Source organism: Monodelphis domestica, chromosome 7, assembly GCF_027887165.1.
Source record: "Monodelphis domestica isolate mMonDom1 chromosome 7, mMonDom1.pri, whole genome shotgun sequence".
NCBI classification, from domain to species: domain Eukaryota; kingdom Metazoa; phylum Chordata; class Mammalia; order Didelphimorphia; family Didelphidae; genus Monodelphis; species Monodelphis domestica.
Window position 1 is genome coordinate 94431196 of NC_077233.1, and position 13590 is coordinate 94444785.

Genomic DNA, 13590 nt, shown 5'->3' on the forward strand with positions numbered 1-13590 from the left:
TAGCTCTCCATTATGTTTCTCCTTCCCTTGTTCCATGCTTTTCTCCCACAGTCACTGAGAATTGCGTATACCAGCAGATCATCTCTCCAAGGGAGCATATTTAGCTCTTCCCACCTCAGACCCCTTGCAAAGACTGAATGTTAAGATTGCTCCATGGTAGCAGGACTGTCTTGTTGCAGGAATCAGTGACATTTGAAGATGTGGCTGTGTACTTTACCCAGAAAGAATGGGAAGGTCTGGCCCCAGCTCAGAGGGCTCTATATAGAGATGTGATGCTGGAGAATTATGGAAATCTGGTCTCTCTAGGTAAGGAATTCTTTTTTGCTCAGATATATTATTTGCTCTTTAGGTTTTCTTGACTTTCTAGTTTAAGGTTTTAAGGCCTCTGTTAATATTCAGATTAAGTAGAATGTCATGAATCATATAGAGTCCTATTTTCCAAATCCAAGTATTTTCTGGACAAGAAAATCTTTTGGTACCTTTGGTCCTCAATTGAGAGTTGTTTTTTTTAATCTAAAACTGATTTTTCCCATATTGTTTTCCAGTTTTCCCAGCAGTTTTTGTCAAATAGTGAGTTCTTATCCAAAAAGCTGGGTTCTTTGGGTTTATTGTACACTGTCTTGCTGAGGTCATTTACCCCTATTCTGTTCCATTGATCCACCCTTCTATCTCTTAGACAGTATCCTTATTGTTTTGCTGACCACTGCTTTATAGTACAGTTTAAGATCTGGTACTGCTAGGCCACCCTCCTTCACATTTTTTTTCATTATTTTCTTTGATATACTTGATCTTTTGTTCTTCCAGGTGAACTTTGTTATAAATTCTTCTAATTTTATAAAAAAGTTTTTTGGTAGTTTGATAAGTATAACACTGAATAAGTAGATTAATTTGGGTAGGATTGTTATTTTTATTACATTAGCTCATCTTACCCATGAGCAATTAATGTTTTTCCAATTATTTAGATCCAGTTTTAATTGTGTGAAAAGTGTTTTTTAGTTGTGTTCTGTAAAGATTAAAATTTAGGGGAGACTGAGGCAGATAGAAATTAGTTTCTCTCTGCAAGGAGTATTATATTTTATGAGGTTTATTAAAGGTTGAGAATTTAAGAATATACAAGTAGGAAAAAACACGTGCCTAGGCTAGAGGCCTAGACAAGACCTCACCTACATTATGGAAAGAGCCACATCTCCCCAAAACGGAAGTCCAAAAGAGCCCACAAAATCCTTTGCAATCAGGTTAAATCCCTTCTTGATCTCGGCCCACCTCCGAATTCCAGTGAGATTACAAAGCATTTTGGGGAAGTGGAGCAAGGGCTTGTGGGGATTGAAGTCCAGAGTTCGAGTCTATTTATTACATTCCCTCGTTTGATTGTTTTAAAAAAATTAATTTTTTTCCAAAGGATCATGAAAACATAATCAATTTAAAGATTACAATAATTTGAGGATAAGAGAAAAAAAAAGAATAAAACCAATAATTGCTGAATGCATTGACAAAAATCCAGTTAGGGGGCAGTCCCCTTTTGGCATGAAAGTATACATACAAAATAAATGTTCAATCAACTACACCCAAAGTTCAATTTTTGTGCAGCTGGCTGGTCTGGAGGCTTCTTCATAGTATCTTCTCCAACAGTTCAGTTCTGGATCCAGAGAGGTATCATCTTCTTTACCTAAAATTCTTCTCAAAAAGAATTTAAACTTTGCAATTTAAATAATGATATTTTTACATTCCCCCCATTAAGAGGTGATTGGAAAAAAAAACAGGATCACTTAGGGATGCATGGCTGAGGTATGAGGTATATGAATCAATTGGCAAGAGATATTAAAAAGACATCAGAAAAATCCAAATAAAAAAGAAAAAACTCTGGATGAAAATATAGACTATCAAAGTCTTAGGTGAAAAAATTCCAAGTAAAAGAAAAATAAATCTATAACAGGTCCTTGAATCAGGGCCCAATCAAAATGATTTACGCAATGATGCATTTACCCAGTCAGTAGCCAGGACTACAAAAAGGTACCACCCCATGAGAGGCAGAAAAGAAAGGGACCAGATTATAGGAGCCAAGGTTTGGGGATACTCGTCTGTGAGTATCTTCAGAGTGAGTGTGTTCACAAGGAAAGCCTATGTCTAACAATGTTAAACACAGTAACCTCGAGTCTTCACACTAGGTTCAAGACCTTTGTATTGGCCTAGAAGTGCATCAATCCATCCTGGATTGGCCTTTCTTTGGCTCTGTGCAATGGCTCTTGTGTGTATATCTTGTCCTGGAATCAGACAGAATCATTAAGCAAAGTCCCATGATTTATTTAAATAATTAGTGGCATAGTTTTTATAGTCACAAGCTTTTTAGGGCATTCTCTGACAAATGTATCTTACACTTGTAGTACTGAAAAATCAAAAGGTTAAAGAAAATCTTAATGCTGGTGACATGTGCTTCAAATATAAAAAGGAGAGAAAAAATAATTTTAAAAAATAGTATATTGCACATGCAAGAAAAATATAATAATAAAAGAGTTTTAAAAATTCAAAAATGTAGCTTATAATCATTGACACTCTGTGTCAGCTAAGAAAATAAAGATTACAAGACTTTCTCACCAAAAATGAGATCCATTTCCTCCTTGTATCTGGCCATGATCACTGTAAGTAAAAGGCAAAAGGAATTGAGACAGGTAACATTTTTTTCATTTTTAAAAACACAGTAGTACAAATATGTAGATATCAATATCCCCAAAATTCTCAATAGCCCAATTAATTACAATAGCAAACAAACACACTTTCATATTTCACATAAGTTGCTGTATGGCATTTTTTAAAACCTATGAATTGATGGATATTTGTCACAATTTTTACAATCATAGCAATCTTTCAACCTTGGTAAATAAACATATTTTTTAAACAAAGTAAAACTCATCTTGTGTTAAGAACATAATCAAGAAATCTATATATCATTCTGGTAGAAGTAAAATAGTGAGCTGAAGAGTGTAAATAAAGGGGTGCTCCTTCTTTGGAGGCTTTTTAGGGGTACAAGTGCCCTGATATTAACTGCCCAACTTCCATTCACATATTTAGAAATGCGGGAAGGTTGGGGGTTATAAAATAAATTTCACTTCAGCTACTGTAATGGACCTTACCTCGTGGTAGGGGCAGGCAAAAATAACTAGAGATTGTTAAAAAAAAATTCCAAAAATCATATTTAAAAAACCCTTAAAATCATTTGAGATATTTAGCATATTAAATTTTCCAAGGTAGTTATACAATTATAACTAGTCCTGAAGTCCATCTTTATGAGAATTTACAAAGTCAAAATAGAAAGGCTGTTTTTTTCTTATATGGGCTTAATTATTACAATGATATTTTTTTTTCAATATATGGTTATAGGGGAAAAGCAACAGAATTTTAAAACTTGGTACATTAAAAATGAACAGTATAACAGAATATATGAACTTAAAATCACAAAGTTAAACCTTAAACAAAAAATACAATAGTATACAGAGATTTTTATAAACCATTGGAGTCTGAAATGCCTTAAAATCATAACCTCCAGTCTTTAAAGTTCCTTAGGTGTGTGTTTTTTTTTAATTAATTATCCATTTAAATGTCTATTGTCCGAAGGCAGAGTAGTAAGGGCTAGGCAATGGGGTTTAAGGGACCCGTCCAGCGCCCCACAGCTGGGGAGTATCTGAGGCCAGATTTTAACCCAGGACCGCATGTCTGTAGGCCTGGCTCTCAGTTTGCTGAGCCACCCATTTGCCTCCCCAAAGTTGAATCTTTGGGTTGAATCTTTCTTCTGGCACACAGGTGAAATCAATGAAATTACCAGAACAGTCAAAAGGTATCCTTTTAAACAGCCCGTTGCTTTTTAAGTTTCTGTTTGAAAAGTCTGTTTCTTCTCTCTCTCCCTTTTTTCTCTCTCCTGCTCTGATACCTCCTCCTGCTCCAGTCCACGTGGAGCCCAGGCCGCCCACATGGAGCCAATACATCCCCCCCCCCCCCATTTTGTTACCAGCTGATAGAAATGAGTCCCGAGCAATCTGCTCTAAGGAACTGGTTGCAATCTTGGTTGAATCAGGTGGGCCAGATGAGCGAGAGAAAGACCATGGGGTGTGCAGGACCGGGAACCGGAGCGCAGACAAACAGGGCTGGGAGCTTGGGCACCAGGTGAGAGGCCAGGAGCAGAAGCAGGAGAAGCAGGCAGGCAGAACTTAGCAGCCAGGGGCCAGGTGGGTGGCAAACGCAACAGGCCTGGATCGGGGACTGCAACTTTGCGAGGATAAAAAAAAATCACCTTGACCAGAGAAACATGGCTTAAAAAAAATTTCTAGGCACTAGATATTAAAAGCTGAACTAAAGGTCAGAAAAGAAATCAGAAGATTGAGAGTTTTTTTTCTCCCATTAGGTTGCCAAACTGTAAAGATTAAAATTTAGGGGAGACTGAGGCAGGTAGAAATTAGTTTCTCTCTGCAAGGAGTATTATATTTTATGAGGTTTATTAAAGGTTGAGAATTTAAGAATATACAAGTAAGAAAAAACACATGCCTAGGCCAGAGGCCTAGATAAGACCTCACCTACATTATGGAAAGAGCCACATCTCCCCAAAACGGAAGTCCAAAAGAGCCCACAAAATCCTTTGCAATCAGGTTAAATCCCTTCTCGATCTCGGCCCACCTCCGAATTCCCGTGAGATTACAAAGCATTTTGGGGAAGTGGAGCAAGGGCTTGTGGGGATTGAAGTCCAGAGTTTTTTACAGTTCATATAATTCCTATGTTTGTCTTGGCAGATAGATTCCTAAATATTTTATATTGTCTAGAGTGATTTTAAATGGAGTTTCTTTTTCTAAATCCTGCTGCTGGGTTTTGTTGGAAATATATAAATTGAAGGGTTTTTGCTTCCTCTTCCCTAGTAAATTTCCCCTGCTATCTGTTCAAAGTTTATTTCAAATGAGCAACACCCCAATATACCACCCAAGTCCTCTATTTTCCCATCTTTTCAGTTCTCTGGAAGAAATCCTGACTCTTTCTTTGTAACAAAACATTTTGGACCTTGATGTGCACTTGCCTGTTGTGAGAATTTTTAATTTAAAGAGAGACCCAAAATCCAAATATTCCCCTTAAGCAAACTCTCAAATATTACAACCTACTCCATAATATTAGAAGAATAATCCTGAGCTCATTTTCCCTGATCTGGGCTTCTTTTTGACCTCCCTGTTGTGTATTTTTCTTCTTTCCTCATTGTCTACCTGTAGACACAGGGCTCGGGATAGCTCCATGTGATGCACATTCACTCTCTTGTCCCTTTTTTTCCCTTCAAGCAGCATTTTTGTTTCCTAAACCTGCTGTAATCTCTCAGCTAGAGCAAGGGGAAAAGCCTTGGATCCAGACTCCACAGAGACCTCTAGACAAAAAGAAGACCTATAAAGGTGAGTGTGAAAAGAGCTTTTCATATCCTCCCCTGCTTTGTTTATACCTTGAGAGAGAGAGAGAGAGAGAGAGAGAGAGAGAGAGAGAGAGAGAGAGAAAGAGAGAGAGAGAGAGAGAGAGAGAGAGAGTGTTGATATTACTTAATTTAATATTCTTTATATATATATATATATATGCATATATATATATATATAGTGTGTGTGTGTGAGAGATTATGTATGATCCTTTAGCCCAGTATAATTTGGAGTAGTGAGATCTCTGCATTCCATACTCTTCTCCTTTTTGTTTTACAATATTAAACATTTTCTTCCTTTCCAGTTCCCATTACATAACATGCTTTCCTGTGAAGATGAATCCACTCATCTTCCTGTACATTATATTTCTTTACTGAATTCCACTCTTCCTTATACTCTTTGAGATTACTGAAGCAGAACACTGGACTTGAAGTTAAAACACCCAGGTTAAAAATCCAGCTCTTTTATAGTGACCTTGAGTAAATCATTTGGTTTTTTTAGGCTGTAGTTTCCTCACTTTTAGAGTGATAAGTTTGGACTAGATGATCTATTAAGTCCCTTTTAGCTCTAGAGACTACAGGCCTCCAGTAATATCTTGTTTGTCTTTTGGCCGTGGATAGGGTGTCCATTTCTGAAACCTGCTGTGATCTTCCAGCTGGAACAAGAAAAGTCAGGGGCCCTTGATGATCAGGGGTGTCTGAACAAAGGGGATCTGCAAATCACCAATACTGGTAAGTAAAGAAGAGAGAATTTGTTAGTTTTATTGCCTTAATACCTTCTGTTACCACTTGGCAAAATGCTAGAAAGCAAATATGAATGAGACTTTTCATAATTACGTGAATTACAAGTAACTGTCCAATAAATTAAAGTTCTCCAATAATGGAAACTCCAGAAACTCTCCAGTAAGTCAGACCATTAAGAAGAAAAATCAGTCCTGAGAAATTTGACCTTAAGGAGGCAAATCACTATCAAACAAATGAATATAGGACCTTTAGTCTCAGAACTCATCTTTAATAAACTGAACTCAAGTTTCCTTTCAAACCCCTCAAAGGCTAAACTATCATGGAATAATGAAGTTGACCTATTTTGTTACTATATTTTCAAAATTTGTATGTGTTATGGTCTTACAGTACCAAATTCATTGTAAGTTCCTTGAGGGCAGGAACTATGCTTTGTATTTTATATCCCCCAACATTGTTGGTTGTGTTACTGTTATTCCTAGGTCTCTTTCAACATTCTCCATCACTTCCCATTTCCTAATGAACCCCAGTCCTTTATTTTATTTTTCCTTTTTTTTTATCCTTATTTTCTATTTTCCCTTGCCTGTTGGTCTATTCCTAGAACTATTGATTTCCAGTTGTGGGTTCTGTTATCTCTATTAATATACAAAATTATGTTCATTACTAAGTGCTGATAGATGTGGCACTGAATAGCTTGTCAACTTGGAAAAAACACAGAACTACTGGGCAGCTGGGTAGCTCAGTGGATTGAGAACCAGGCCTAGAAACAGGAGGTCCTGGGTTCAAATGTGGCCTCAGACACTTCCCAGCTGTGTGACTCTGGGCAAGTCACTTAATCTCCATTGCCTAGCCCTTACCACTCTTCTGCCTTGAAACCAATACGTAGTATTGATCCCAAGACTGAAGGTAAGGGTTAAAAAAACACACACACACACAGAACTACTTGCATTCAAGTAGTCATAAAAACCAAATCTTTAATCAGAAAAGAGACAGGTCCTTACTATTTGGCCGCTACACAGAGTCAAGTGCTAAATACCACACAGAGTCAAAGCTCTGGGGGCCCTGGGGAAGTGTCTCTGAGAGAATTGCCACACTAGATGATTTTCCAAAAAAACAATAGAACTTTGTGACTTCTATTGGGGAACTATGGCCAGGGAAGTATGATTGATTGGCTTTACAGTGGCTACAAGGAAATGAGAAGTCCAAGACAGGATTATCAGGAAGATGACAAGTCCATGAGGACATTCTGGGCCCATTGAGGCAAAAGCAGCCAGAAAAGACATATTTGCAGATCTGCCTCAAGACCCTAGCAAGGACCAGTCTGACCTTGGAGTTCTACAAATCAGTGTCTAAGAACACCTGGCTTAATTGGCTCAGAACATCCTGACCAGCTAACTTAGTATCACAAAACCTTGAGCTTTATCTCTGGTACAAGTGGCCTTCATGTATACGCCCAGCTATACCCTGATAACTTTGTACTTCTAAAGAAATACTTATACCAGCGATAACAAACCAAAGAACGCTTTGAAGAGTACCATTTGACAAAGTATATACATACACACACACACACACACACACACACACACACACACACACACACACATGCAGCTGGCCCTCTCTAACTGGTACCAGGGCTTTATGTTTTGACATGTTACTTTCTTTTGATCTGTTATTTTCCTTTGATCATAGAGTAGAAACTGTATAAATATTGGATCTGTGTGCTCATTAAAATGGAATCTGTGATTCCATTCACAGCCCCCTCAGCTCCCATAACTTTGACTCAGTTGTGCTGAAAAGTTCTGGCATCTCTCTGTCCTCTCTCTGCTTTCTATTTTGATCTCTGCATTCTAAGTTGCCAACCTGCCACTCTCCACACTACAGCCTTAAAGCATAGCTCTCGCTCTCTCTGCTGGCCAGAGAAGAGACCCTGAAATTTGACACCCAGATCTAGCCCTAACTCTCTTGCTCTCCCAGCCCATTATGCCATAGTGATTGGCTGGGACCACTGGGGCTCTCCCTGGATCTCACTGCAGCAGCCAGGCCAGAGCTCACTCCCCAGCCTGAACCCACAAAGGCTTCCCTGAAGCATCCCTAGCAGGAAGAGACTGATGCTTTACAATGGATACTAAAGAAAGAGTCCAGCCAATGGCTAGGCTTCCTGGAAGAGGACTTTGATACCATGGGAGAAACTTCTAAGACAAAAAGGGTACTTAACATTTGATTATGTCTACTTGTCCCACCAAAACTGGTATCATTAAGTACTTTAAAGTCTGTTGTTCAGTCAGTCTGAAACAAAGTCAGTCTGGGACTCCCCTTAAGGTTAGTTCCCAAGGGAGAGGGACAAACTTGGGGTTCCAAGATTTCAAGTTGACAGTCTACAGATGAGGTAACTAATAGAATGATGTTTATATTTTCTTCTCCCAGATGGTGAGATCAGGACTAAGAATAATGTCTTGACTCCAAAGCAGGAAGTGTGTATTAAAACAAATAAACACATGGTGACAGTAGGAATCCAGGTGAATGTTCCTCAGCAATCCAACTTTAAAGAAGTTAATGAACTGCAGGATAAGCTCAAGAAGCAACAAAGAAATTCTAAAGAAGGAATGAGGAGAGAGGAAAGAGATTTCACTAAAATGATGATCAAGGATGAAAGAATGGGAAGGAAATGTCAGACATATAAAAATTTAAGAGAAAATGTTAATGAAATCTCACATCTTGCAATGCATCAGAAAATCTCCAAAGTATTCTATCAATGTGATGATTGTGGCAAACATTTCTATCAAAGTTCAGATTTCTTTCAACATCAGAGACTTCATTCTGTAGAGAAGCCTTATGAATGTAAAGAATGTGGAAAAGTCTTCAGCTTTAATTCAACATTTGTTCAGCATCAGAGAATCCACACTGGGGAAAAACCCTTTAAATGCAAAGAATGTGAAAAAGCTTTCAGATGTAGTTCACATTGTACTGCACATCAAAGAATTCACACTGGAGAGAAACCCTATGAATGTAAGGAATGTGGGAAAGCCTTCAGCTTTAATTCAACACTCATGCAGCATCAGAGAATCCACACTGGAGAGAAGCCTTTCCAATGTAAGGAATGTGGGAAAGCCTTCATTCAAAAAATAACCTTTATAAGGCATCAGCGAATCCACACTGGGGAGAAACCTTTTGAATGTAAAGAATGTGGGAAGGCTTTCAGTTTGAACTCACAGCTTATTCACCATCAGGTACTCCATACTGGAGAGAAACCTTTTGTGTGTAAGGAGTGTGGGAAAGGCTTCATTCGAAATTCACACCTTACTCAGCACCAGAGAATTCACATTGGGGAGAAATTTTATCAATGTAAAGAATGTGAAAAATCCTTTAAACAGAAAGCAAGTTTAAATCGGCACCAGAGAATCCATGCTTGGGGGAAATCCCATGAATGTAAGGACTGTGGGAAAGGCTTCAGTAAGAATTCAGATTTGAGTCATCATCAGAGATTCCATTCTAGAAAGAAACCTTATGAATGTAAGGAATGTGGAAAAGTCTTTATTCGGAATTCAAATTTTATCCAGCATCAGAAAACCCACCCTGGGGAGAAACTTTTGAATGTAATTGTTGGTCTCTGTGTACCCCAAGTTCAAGTTAGCAGACCTTCCACTATCTGGCCTCACTTAACCTCTCCACCTTTATCCTCCACTTTTCCCCAAACTGATTCCTCCAGTACATCCAGCCCATTCTCTTCACTGTCCTCCCCACATACTGTGCACATTCCTACTTCTGAGCCTTTACTAATGTTGCTTCCTCAAATGCCCTCACCTCTTCTTTCCCCCTTTATTTGATTCTATCAGAAGTCTCATAAAGTGTACCCCAACTACACTGAGCTCACAAGGATGTCCACCTTATATTCTTTCTTAGTGTACTATATAGACTCAGAACTCCCAATTAGTAATTATATTATATATTGTATTATTTTCTTATTGACTCATTGTTTTCATCTCCTCAACTAAATTGTAAGCTCCTTGAAGACAGAGATCATGTGGACAATAAAAACAAGGTGAAAAGATGAATTAGGCAAAGATTAGTAAAAATGATGAATCTCCTTCTTAAATAAACCAGATGGGTATAAAATGGAAGGGACATAGCCCATAACATACATAATCATTGCCTCTAAGACTAGAAGAATTGAGAGAGAGAATATACTAATCAAAAATAAGTAAAAAAGATTAGATTTTTCAGGCTAGACCTTTTAAGGATATTTTAATAACTATCTGTTCTAAAATGTACACTTTCAGAAGCTGAATTTTATTTTTTATTCATATTAAACAGAAAACTTGATATAAACCCAAAATAGAATTTAGTAATTTTTAGTAGGGGAATATGTTCTTTTTGTGGCTAGGATTGTGCCTATCCTTAGTCAAACCATCTCTGGCTGATATCCAGATACATGGGAAACTAAATAACCAAATTAATCTTAATCAAATAAGACTGATATTGAAAATTAAATTCCTGGGAAACTGATTGTGGCATGAAATGTGTTCTCACAGAGCTTCTATTTGCATACTGCAAAATTTAATTAGGATTTACCCCAGATAAAAATGATCAAATAGGTAGAGTTTGTCTTCAGAGTAGCCCCTCTTTCTTTTTTTGTTCACTTTTTACTTATCTCCTTTAAAGGCTCTTATCTTTCTAATCTATGATATAGTGGAAGGAGATGCTGAATTTGGACTAGGTTCAAGACCTTGCTTAGCTAATCTTTCTCCATCTCCACTGGTATCACCTTAGGCAAGTCCCTTAAGTTTTCTGGGCCCCAATATTATTTGTTAAATGAGGAAGCTCTAAGGTCATTATAGATACAAATTTAAGAGATTTTTTACTACAATTCATTTTTAGTGTTTCCATTTTAAGCCTTTTTCTCTTGTTAAAGGAATTTTAGAAAAGTGGGAAAATGTCCATTTTTATGCTCAAATATTTTTCAGGGCACTCCATTGCTCATAAGGCAAAATAGCTTCCTTAACTTAGCATTCAAGGTCCTCCATAGTCTTGACTTCAGTTTACCTTTGCAGTCTTATTTTGATCTATACCTCTTCACATACTGTTCTAGTCAAACTGATCTGATCATTGTCTATTTATGTCTTGCATTTGCTCAAGCGGTTTCCCTTCTACAAAACATTCCCTCATCTCTACCAGTTAAGATCTTTTCTTCAGGGATCAGCTTAGATGTTGCCTCTTCCATGAGTCTTTTCCTGATCTTCCTTGATTAGGGGTTGGGAGGTAGTGGAAAGGACCCACATTCCTCATATTTACCCATACCTATTTGTCTGTAGCTTCTATCCTTGTAACTTTTGAAATTAAGTTTGGGATTCTGAACATGAGTAGGAATTTAATAAATATTTATTTAATAGAGGAGTTGGGGGAAATTTTGTAATCATGTCAGGGAATTTTCCCTGGATAAATGGATGGATATTGTAAAGATTAAAATTTAGGGAATATGGGGAGACTGAGGCAGGTAGAAATTAGTTTCTCTCTGCAAGGAGTATTATATTTTTTAGAGGTTTATTGAAGATTAAGGATTAAAGAACATACCAGTAAGAAACATGTGCCTAGGCCAGAGGCCTAGACAAAATAACCTCACATCATGGAAGAGACACCTCTGCCCCAAAATGGAAGTCCAAGAGAGAAGACAAGACCTTTGCCACCAGCTTAAATCCTTCCTTGATCTCGGCCCACCTCAGAATTCCCATGAGATTACAAAGCATTTTGGGGAAGTGGAGCAAAGGCTTGTGGGGATTGTAGTCCTGTATTCGAGTCTATTATTTACATTTCCCTGTGTGATCATTTTTGGAAAAATTAATTTTTCCCCAAAAGGATTATAAAAACATAATCAACTTAAAAGATTACAGTAATGTGAGGATAAGAGAAAAAAAGAAAAAAAAGAATAAAAACAATAATTGCTGAACGCATTGACAAAAAGCCCGTTAGGGGGCAGTCCCCTTTGGCATGAAAGTATACATACAAATAAATGTTCAATCAACCACACCCAAAGTTCATTTTGATCTTGTGTAGCTTGTGGTCTGGAGGCTTCTTCATGGTGGCTTCTCCAACAGTTCAGTTTCTGGATTCAGAGACGTAGCATCTTCTTTACCTAAAATTCTTCTCAAAAGGAATTTAAACTTTGCAATTTACAATAATATTTTTTTACATTTCCCCATTTTGTGGGTGATTGAAAGATACAGAATCAGTTAGGGATACATGGCTGAGGTATGAGGTATATGAATCAATTGGCAAGAGATATTAAAAAGACATCAGAAAAATCAAAAAGAAAAGAAAAATTTCTGGATGAAAATATAGACTATCAAAGTCTTATGTGTAAAATTTCCAAGTAGAAGAAAAATAAATGTATAACAGGTCCTTCATTCAGGGCCCAATCAAAATGATCTAAGTAATGATGCATTTACCCAGTCAATAGCCAGGACTACAGAAAGGTACCACACTATGAGAGGCAGAAAAGAAAGGGACCAGATTATAGAAGCCAAGTAGGAGCCAAGGTTTTGGGGATACTCGTCTGTATCTTCAGAGTGAGTGTGGACACAAGGAAAGCTTATGTCTTAACACATGTTAAACATAGTAACCTCGAGTCTTCACACTAGGTTCAAGACCTTTGTATTGGCCTAGACGTGCATCAATCCATCCTGGATTGGCCTTTCTTTGGCTCTGTGCAATGGCTCTTGTGTGTATATCTTGTCCTGGAATCAGACAGAATCATTAAGCAAAGTCCCATAATTTATTTAAATAATTAGTGGCATCATTTTTATAGTCACAAGCCTTTTAGGGCATTCTCTGACAAATGTATCTTACACTTGTAGTACTGAAAAATCAAAAGGTTAAAGAAAATCTTAATGCTGGTGACATGTGCTTCAAATATAAAAAGGAGAGAAAAAAAATAAAACCTAAAAAAAGTATATTGCACATACAAGAAAAATATAATAATGAAAGAGCTTTTAAGAAAATTCAAAAATATAGCTTATAATCATTGACACTCTGTGTCAGCTAAGAAAATATAAAATGCAAGACTTTCTCACCAAAAATGAGATCCATTTCCTCTTAATATCTGGCCATGATCACTGTGAGTAGAAGGCAAATGAATTGAGAGAGGTAACATTTTTTTCATCTTTAAAAACACAGTAGTACAAATATGTAGATATCAAAATCCCCAAAATTCTCAATAGCCCAATTAATTACAATAGCAAACAAACACACTTTCATATTTCACATAAGTTGCTGTATGACATTTTTAAAACCTATGAATTGATGGACATTTGTCACAATTTTTACAAACATAGCAATCCTTCAACCTTGGTATTTAAACATATTTTTTAAAACAAAGTAAAACTCATCTTGGATTAAGAAAATAATCAAGAGATCTGTATATCATTCTG

At 37.1% G+C, this 13590-nt stretch overlaps 1 pseudogene; it reads left to right on the plus strand.

Annotated features, from left to right (window-relative positions):
* Positions 1 to 13590, plus strand: part of LOC100026495 (zinc finger protein 850-like) — a 148864-nt pseudogene that overhangs the window by 80204 nt on the left and 55070 nt on the right.